This window comes from Anolis carolinensis, chromosome 4 (assembly GCF_035594765.1).
Source record: "Anolis carolinensis isolate JA03-04 chromosome 4, rAnoCar3.1.pri, whole genome shotgun sequence".
NCBI lineage: Eukaryota > Metazoa > Chordata > Lepidosauria > Squamata > Dactyloidae > Anolis > Anolis carolinensis.
In genome coordinates this window covers 225,264,817-225,275,071 of record NC_085844.1, presented here as the reverse complement: position 1 = coordinate 225,275,071, position 10,255 = coordinate 225,264,817, and the positions used below count along the sequence as shown (strand labels likewise).

General features: G+C 39.1%; 1 long non-coding RNA gene across 1 annotated transcript; it reads right to left on the bottom strand.

Annotated features, from left to right (window-relative positions):
• Positions 1-454: 454 nt before the first annotated feature.
• Positions 455-8,967, bottom strand: LOC103278773 (waprin-Enh1). The gene is made up of 4 exons (XR_506318.3): positions 8,542-8,967; positions 7,852-7,992; positions 1,427-1,568; positions 455-590 (listed from the first exon to the last, which is right to left on the bottom strand). It is a non-coding gene; the product is annotated as a waprin-Enh1 (long non-coding RNA).
• Between the last annotated feature and the right edge of the window lie 1,288 nt (positions 8,968-10,255).

Genomic DNA, 10,255 nt, shown 5'->3' with positions numbered 1-10,255 from the left:
GAAATCTAAGGTGGAATAAGATTGGAAGATTGTTCTTTTTTCTTATGCCATGAGAATTTCCTACTTCTTGGCTCTCTATGTAATGAATCAATGTACCATCCAGAATCTTCTTCTTGAGGGCCCTTCCCAGAATCACTCAGACAATAGAAGTAGGGGAAAATATAATCAATTACTTTTGTTTTTCATTCCATGCTGGTTTGTACATACAGTCAGCCCTCCACAATGGGTGGGGTAAGGGGGCACCTACAACTGTGGATGGCTGACTATATTTCATTTTATTGACTTCACTGCATACCAATATAAATGTGTGGATTGTGAAGCTGGATGGCACAGCTGATTTATCCTCAGGTTGATTTCCATTCAGTTGTTCTAATTCCTGTGGTATTAGTCATGCGCTGAATTTGAAAAGGGACCAAAGAAGTAACATGACTCAGTAAACAAAAGAACCACCAACTTTGCTGCATAAACAAACTTTATTCAGAATTATGCCTGGGTTTTCCCCCAAATGAAGCCAGTGAAGGATGGGAGCGGAGAGGGAGGTGTTTTCAAGACATGATCCATTTCACAGCCTATCAAGGAATTCATTAGTTCTGAAAAAAGAAAAATATTTGTCATCAATCAAACACTTTAGTAAAATTTAGCACAGATTCTAAAATAGTTCAAATTCACACTTCTGGCTTCTGATATCATTCCTATTCAGATATAGTTAATTAAAACTACTGGTTTGCATATATTTAAATACATTAGTGAACATTTATTTATTTTTATTTATTTTTCAAACTTATATGCCGCCACTCCCCTAGGGCTCGGAGCGGCTTACAAGAACCGGCTAAAATCAACAATTTAAAAAACATTTTAAAAACATCATTTAAAAAAAAAATCTTTAAAACATCCTAAAAGCACCTTTTAAAACATCAGCAACAGAACTCAAAAGCCTGCCGAAACAGGTGTGTCTTACATGCCCTGCGGAAGGCCAACAAGTCCCGCAAGGCACGAACTTCAGGTGGCAAGGTGTTCCACAGAGATGGCGCCACTACTGAAAAGGCTCTGCGTCTAGTCATGTGTGTGTGTGTGTTAGCTTTCAAGTTGCCTGTTAATTCATAATGACCCCATTAATTTCATAGGGCTTTCTCAGCAGAGGAATATTCAGAGGTAGTTTTCCGTTTCTTCTGCTGAAATATAGCCTAAATTGTCAGTTTCCCAACTAACCCCACTTAGCTTCCAAAATGACAAGGGGACCTTTAGCCTTATTATTCATGAATATCAAAAGCTCAATATAATGTGTATCCAGCCAGCGAGTGTTTGTGAGATAATATGTTTGTGCATGAGTATACACACCTTCCAGCCTGGCTTTATTCTACCTACAGCCAACATTCAAAAACAATTTCCTCTTAAGTGAAACTTACTAGTTTTAGGTTTCATTTACCTTTACACAGGGTTCACACAATGATAAGCACAAGAATTATAACAGCATTTTTTTGGGCTAGGACAATTAATGTCACTTTGGCATTCATTTCTTCTAGGTTTGGCACAGATAACCGTATCAGGGGGGCACATTCCTGGTCTCACTGTAATAGAGAACAAATATCTCAGTACAGAAATTGGCAGCCAAAAACTATAGTTAAATTGCACCATAGTTATAGTAATAAAGGATTTCACTTTCAAAGAGAGGTATAAATACATATAAAATGTTAATGTCAAAATACAATTATAGAATGCATAGAATCAAAACCATTGAAAACCAATCCAGTAAAATCAAAAGATAAAAATCAGCAAATAACACACCATTAACGGCCCCGGTGGCAAAGTGTGTTAAAGCACTGAGCTGGAGACCGAAAGGTCCCAGGTTCAAACCCCGGGAGCGGCGTGAGCAGCCGCTGTTAGCTCCAGCTCCTGCCAACCTAGCAGTTCGAAAACATGCCAATGTGAGTAGATCAATAGGTACCGTTCCGGCGGGAAGGTAATGGCACTCCATGCAGTCATGCCGGCCACATGGCCTTGGAGGTGTCTACGGACAACGCCGGCTCTTCGGCTTAGAAATGGAGATGAGCACCAACCCCCAGAGTCAGACATGACTGGACTTAACGTCAGGGGAAAACCTTTACCTTTTACCTTTAACCTAAGAACTCTAGCAGTTGATTCCTATAAGCCTGATGGAATAGCAAATTTGGGGATTCATTTTAACCTCCATAGGGACAGAGTTCAAAAGCCTGGGAGCAACCCCTCTCATTTTTATAACAAAGATATATGGAAAGTGGTAGGATTGAAATAACAGAGCGGTTCAGGTAGCATTTTGGGTGGTCCATACAGAACATTGTAGGTCACATTAAGTATTCTAAACCTTAGCATATAAATTAGAATCTGGATTTTATTTTATAAATCAGAGTTTTTTTTTTCCAACTGTTCTCTAGGTGAGATGGCAAGGAGAGCAAAAAGAAATGGTAGTGCAATGGAGGGGATGTTTGGGAAGTTCTACACAAACACTATAACCCAGTTTTGAAGTGGATTAAAACAAACTGGTTTTGCTGTTCATTGCCTACACAAACATCCCAGGAACCAGTTTGAGGCTGGGATGGTGGCTGGCTACAGTACCTGCTAATTGCAGATCGGAACTGAACCCAGAAAACACACTATCTACAGCCACTGGAAAATATAGCATTATTAATTTCCTAACCAGTCTACTGAGATGTACATATGCACATATCCATTGCCTGATTTTGAGGCCTGCATGGGATATAGTCTGACTGGCTGCAACACATTATCTGATTTATTCTAGTCTTCCTGGTAAGTTTTTTTTAACATGCTATTTCTGGCTTGATCTGTGCTACAGCATGCATTGGTGATATGCGTTTTGTGGATACCTTGCTTTTAAACCAGTTTTGAACTGTATTATGATATCTGTGTAGAGCTGCCTTTTATTGGAGTCTGCCAACTTTGTTTTGACTATGTTTTTTTCCTGCAGTTTTCCCAATTCCATAGACTGGATACCATGTTATATAGTGTTGTTTCCAAGGTGATCTGAAACAAGAAGAGGGGAAATGCCTAGAAAGAATCTAAAAGATCTGGGGATGAAAAGAACTGAATTTGGTTAATAGCTGCCAAGGTTTTTGAAAGGGTAAAGAAAGTATGGAGAAGGAAATTCCACAAGTGAAATGTAATGTAGATTAAGAGATCATTTTGTCTTCAAGAGCATGCAAGACCTTATTGCACAAGGGATGTCTTAGACATCTCAGCAACTGTTCACCAACTGTTTTCCTGTTTTTCAACATTGAGGAGTGTTACCAAATTAGGAGGTGCATCATTATGAGGAAAGGTCAACCGTCTCATATGGGAAAATAAGCAAACAACTTTCTTAGAAATATAACCTTTCCCCTCAGGTGTAATTCTAAGGACAAATAGCTTTACAAAAATGTGGTGCAAATTTTGATCTATTATAAACAAAAATTCGTTGGTGGAGAAAATGACAAAGGACCCATGGAGCAAAGGCACAATAAGCAGTGGTTGGATGTTTTTAAAATAATAGAATGACGTTGCATTGAACAAACAGATTCAGAATTTATAAAAGAAAATACAGTACTTCCAAAACTGGAAGCCTTTCCCAAACAAGAACAAAAAAGAAACACAACATGATGAAAGAAATATAAACTGTCAATAAGAACTTGACGAGCATATTGCCAAAAACATCAGGACCACAATATATCAGAATTTAGAAATAACTCAGGAACATTTTAGACCATTAGCAAGTGCCCATAATCCTTTGGTGTCTTATACATGCATAAGCATGTCATTCTAGTTGGAGGATTCTGACAATTATAAAACTCCTACATAATTGACCTTTCTGTTTATATTCAATTCACATTTTTAGATGGAGAGCGCTACATGCAATATCATGCACATGCAGATGTGCATTGGGTTATACATTCAGGCACACGTTCTGTTGTGCATTGAATTATGCATTTATTTACTGGGCATTTGCAATTGATAAAAAATTTTCAAAAGTCATTACAAGATTAGAGGGTGCTGCCATTTGTTTCTATACAATGACACAAGATAACAGGCAATCATTCCCCCCAGCTTTCAGAAATATTCATGCATCTACTGATTTTAGGGAATTTTTTAAAGATTTTGATAAAAATTGGGTTTTTTGGATTTTTTAAAGGCCGCAACAGCTATCTCATTCAATGTCTTTCATATTAACCAATAGAACTTCCATTTAGGGATTTCTTCCCAACCCAGCACAGAGATGTACTTACTAGAAGTATCAGTCAGTACTTCTCTTTGCTGATTCAAAAATTTATTGGAACTCTGGCTGGCTGCTGCTACGGAAGAAAAATAGCTCCCCCCATCCTGATAGAAGTTTTCTGATGCTGAGCAGAATTCTGGGAAATTTAGGGCAGCGCCTTTTGATTCTCTGGCATAAAGCTCCTCGCCTTCCCAAACTATGTTTCCCAGTATTCTGTGATTTCTCAATCTCTTTCCCAGCAAATTTTGCTTTCTCCCTGTGCTTCCTTCTCCGCATGGTGAGAGCCCATTAATTTAAAGAGGAAAGGCAGCCCTTTTGGCTTTGCTTTCCTTCCTTGCACTGAAAATGAAACTGAGTTTGGGAGGCTTCCAAGATTTACAAAATGCAAATGAAAAAGTATTGGGCAAGCTTTGGTTATTATGTTTTTGGTGCGAGCTATGCCCGCGTGTCAGATATTGCATCATAAGTGCAAATTTAATTAATTTGGTATGACTTACGTCAACTAACAAAAAAATTGCACACCCCTATTATTTACACAACATTCTCATTGAATATAATGTGGAAATTTGTGCTGTGCCATACTGATGTAGGATAGTGTCCAACAGCTTGTTACCAAGTATGGCATCAGAGCACATGGATGAACTAATCATTGCTCTGAGTACTATTCATGCCTACAAGGTATTATGTGACCTTTGCCAATAGCACATTTTAGGTCAATTGGAATCAACACCTATTTTCAACACAGAACTCTTTAAGGGGGATTAAATAATAAAGATGGGATACACAAGACACACTGAATACAGTGCTCCCTCACTTATCACAGGGGCCAGGAGCACCCACAAAAAGTGAAAATCCACAAAGTAGGGACCTATATTTGTGTTGTTTACAATCTCACTGAAGCTGTCCAACTGTGTTGTTTACAATCTCATGAAGCTGCTTCAGCCTCCTTTTCCCTCCCTTTGGCTTCTCCTTCCTTCCTTCCTTAGGCTTCTCCTTAGGAAGGAAGGAGAAAGAGAGAAAAAGGAAAGAAAAATCATAAATTTTTATGGTTTATTATATTATTTTAATGTTTATTGAAAAACTGCAAAACAGCGAATCAACAAAAAGTGAACCGCGAAGTAGTGAGGGAACACTGTAACTGCATCGGGGCATAGAAAATACTATCATAAAACGTCATAAATTACAAATAGTTTCATAGAAAAGACAAACAAGTACCTAATACAGCATGGATACTTTAGGGTGGGGAAATACAATTTTAACCGATCAAATCTACAAGGCCGCGAGGGATTGAAGTTAAGTGACATGGAGCTTTGTGTCAGGACCCAGGCTGCAGAGCACCAATAACCTTACACAGAGGCCAGAATCTATCTAATATCTTTATTATAGAAATATATAAAGTCAATAAAAACAAGTGAAGAATATAGTTCAGAAGCAGACCTTTCAGATGAGGTCAAATATAGTCCAGAAATGTATTGTCCAATATAAGATATTAGAGTTCAAAGTTTTAATCCACTTGACCGAAACACACACTTTGCCAAGCAAAGTGTGGGGAAATGACAGCGTCTTTAAAGTCCAATGTAGCTTGACAACAAGGCTGGAAAATAAACTTGATTCTTGGCTAGATCAAAGACTTGAACGAGGCAAACATGAAGCATGAACAAAGTCCAAGGAAGTCCGTGAAACAAGGCAAGGCTGGAAACTTGATCCGGGAAACAAGGAACTGGGGTTACGAAGTCCACACACGATCTCTCTCCTCAAGCTGAACAATTGACTCCGCAAGGTTCCCCTTGCGGCAAAACCCCTATATAGGGTCTTGTTTTCCCGCCAACAGAACACTTTCCCTGGAGAACAAGAAGCGAAACCCAACTCTGTCCAGATGCATGACTCCTTAGAATTTCCCAAGGGAAGCAGACCTAATCAGCTAGTTGTTTGGCAGCGATTCTGAGACTCCGGCGATTAGCCTCCCTGACTCCTCTATCTCTATTATAATTGTCCTTTCGGGAAAACGGGGGAGAATTCTGCCCAAGGCTTGTTTGGTTAACTTCCTGAGGACAAACATCCTCCAGGTGGAGAGGCTCCGATTCAAGTTGAACCGGTGGAAAACCCATGTTTTCCTCCTCGTCTGTCACAATAGTATTAGGAACGGGACTACAAGGCCCATGAGACATCACACTTTGGGAGTTACTAAGGTGAGGGAGAAGTGAAAGAAAGATGTACAAAAATAAGGACAATGTTATACTTTCAGTCCACCTAAAAATCCTAAAAGCACCAGATCCTCTCTTTTCTTGGGAAGTTAGGAAGACCAAGCCTGATATTTGGATGGGAGACTGCCAATATATTAGAGGAAGGAACTGACAAAATCACATCTGAATATTCTTTGCCTAAGAAAACCCTAAGAAGTTCATAGGGTCATTATAAGTTGACAGGTGACTCAAAGCACATAGTCTTTCCCTAATACACAGACATACACACAGAAACACATACACTAGAGTACTGCTTCTTAATCTGTGAGTCCCGACCCCACAGTTCAAGAAGCAGTGTTTTATTGAGGTCCCAAAAAACTGCAACATTAAAAGTTTTCTGAACATCACCTACTGGCTGTTTTAGACATTTACATGAGCATCTTAATAATAGCTTTATTCTTATATCCCTCCCCATCTCCCAGGAGGGATTCGGAACGGCTTACACGGGGACAAAGCCCAGCATAAACAAGATTACATAGTAACACAATTAAAAACATATAACAAATAAACAATATAATTAAAGTAATTAAGACCAGAGAAGTAATCATAAAGTACATCAACTGACATAACAACCAGTGGCCAGAAAAAGTGGGCATGTTCAGATTTGGGAGGGCAGGGCAAGGGCTTGTGAAAAATGCAGACTATAGGGCAGGGCTGGGATAAAGTGCTAGAAAAATCAAAACAATACATTAGGGCTGGGCAGATCTAATCGGGAGCTAAACCATTATTCCAAAGCACATTGGAACATCCAAATTTACAAGTTTTTACGGAAGATGGACAATGTGCCTGTTTAGCAAGCCTTGCAAATACTGATTTGTTATCAGATTTTTATACTTATTTTATATACCTAAAGTCATGTAAAAATTTCTCAGACTGAAAGAGACCATGTGGAAAAGTGTAAGAAGCCCTGCACTAGAGAAGAGGGGGATAGATTTGAGAATAATAATAAATAACAAAACTTTATTTATACCCCGCCACCATCTCCCCAACGGGGACTCGGGGCGGCTTACATGGGGCCATGCCCAGAACAATACAATATAACAAAATATAAAACAACACATCATAACACAGTTAAACAATACAATAGATAATAATATACATAATACAGCACAAAATCAGAAAAGCAATAAAAACCAGGGCACAGTGTAAAAGGAAAATATACTACAAACAATAGATTTTGGAGATGATAGCAGAGAAACTGAACAATGTCTTTCTATGGGCTTTTACTGCAGCAGATTTAGAACAGATACCCATGCATGCAAAACAGAAAATGACTTAGCAAGAAGGAATATTAGTTTTACATCTGCATCCATTTACAGTATTACAACATGATCTCTTCCTTCACCATCTCAATTTCCACACTACCTTTTTCTGGATCCTTGCAGCGCATTGCACAACAAAACATACAACATTTCTGATTTCCTGTACAAGTATAATCATTCTTGCATTCATTTGGTTGAGGACCAACACAGTCACAACGATCTATTGGGCAGAAACCAGGTTTGCCTGCAAAAACACAAAGGTGATAGCATGAAAATGTTGATATAACCCGTTGTCAATTAATTAGTTACCATGGATTCATTATTTTCCATGGATTTGTTACTATGCATTCACAGATCCTCCTTATAATTTCCAATAACAATGTTAATGTTATAGCATATTATGATTTTCACATTATGTATGGTTTGTTTTAATATGTTTTGAATATCTATATTCTTTTAAACTAAAGTTTTAATTGGGTTAGGTGTTTCTGATTGATATTATTCCTTGCCATGATACATGGGGAGAGGGGGTAGGAAATATGCAGTAGTAGTAGTAATACATTCTCTGGACAGTCATTCCACCCAGAAACCATACCTGGTTATATTTGAATAGAGAGACCCTCTAACTACTTTGAGTCATTTCTATTTAATGTTATTCAATGAATGGTGATTGGATCCCCCTCCCTTTTTAAACAGAAACTCTTAAAGATGCAGATTTAGGATCTTGCTTTCTGGCTGTTGCCCTGCATTCTTGAGGGAAATGAAAATGGAGACAATCATATTTTGTACTCACTTAGTTTCCCATCCAGCATTGCAGGTGGCAGCTCTACCCAAAGGATGAAAACGCTCACAAAGAGCAAGTTCTTAAGTGTCTGCATGACCCCCTCTTGCTCTGCCTTTTGTTATTTACAGGAAGCTAGAATTTAAGCCTTCTCCCAGCACAGAAATGAGTATGAGGAATATGTACTTGGTGCCGTATTTATAAAGACAATGCCTTCATGAACTTGCTTAATAGGCTAGTTAGGTATGAAAGCATTTCCCCCCAGCAGGAAACAGGAAAATCTATTACTCAACACAATCCTTTGCTTACTAGTTTCTTTTCTCTCTGTATATTTCATCATAGTGCATCCCTTTCATGCTCCTTAAGAAAGCATTCTACACTCATTTCTAAGGACTTCATCAGATTAGACTGGGAAGTGTTCAGAAGTGTTCAGAAGAAAAGAGTTCAGTCTAATTCCATTCTGTAATAAAAAGGAGTTTTTCCCTACCTTGCGATCACACTGTTTAGTGCACTCAGTTGTCTTGCATATTTTTCAATGAAGAGGTTTCCACAGTGTGCTGCTTTTTGGTACTTCAACTCCCACAATTCCCAACAGCAGAGAGGGAAAGAGAGAGGCAGCAGCAGAGGCTCAGCTGATGTTTTGGACTACAACTCCCACCATCCCCAACAGCAGAGAGATAGAGGGAGAAAGAAGGGATGGGAGGGAATCCCATTTGGAAGGCAGAAGCAGAGGCTCAGAAAGTATTTTGGACTACAGCCCCCACATTTCCCAACAGCGGAGAGGGAGAGGGAAGGAGAAGGGGTGGGAGGGAATCCCATTTGGAACAGGAGCAGCACTGACCCTCCCAACACAGGACACTGACAAATCATGGAAGGAAGGAAAAAGGTACCCTAAAAGGCTTTTTTTTTTTTGCAAAGTAGAAGCATTATGAGGTAGCTTACAACCAAACTTTCCTGCTTGGGGAGCAAAAGGAAATGGTGGAAATTGTTCAAAAAGTTTATTTTGCCTCCTCCCCCAATTTCTCCTCTCACAGATTGGGTGATCATAATCTGAGAGCAACGAGTGCAACTTTGTTAGAAAATTGGCAAAACATCCAGATTTTTGAGAAAAATCCATTTCCTCGCCTCTTCTTAATGTGTTGGAAAAAACATGCTGCCTTCAACATTTAAACTCTTCCTTTCCCTTCATACTATCATTCTCGCTTATCTCCTTCTCCATGTCTAATGTTCCCGTGATCTCCACCCCTCCTTTTTCTCTATTCCTAAACTCCACATGGGTTAAACCAGGCATGGACAAACTAAGGGCTGGGAGCCGAATGCAGCCTCCTGGGCGCTTACTTTAGGCCCTCCTAGTTTTCCCTCTGAGGATGCCTGCCATAGATGTGGATGAAACGTCCTGAGAGAATACTTCTGGAACATGGCCATACAGCCCAGAAAACACACGACAACCCTGTGATTCTGGCCATGAAAGCCTTTGACAACACATTATTTAACCAGGTTTAGTAACGTTATATAGGAGGTTCAAACATTTACCTTTGACTCAGACATTCACCTGCGTCATAGATCAGACTATTTTCCAAACAATTTCTCCCAGATTGCCTTAATTTTAAGGAATTACATCCAGTGGAAACAGTTGCTTTCCCCTCCCATTTCCATTATTACCTTTGTAAGCACTGCACTATTATTTTAACAGTCTAAGATCATAGCCATAAATACCTGTTGGAAT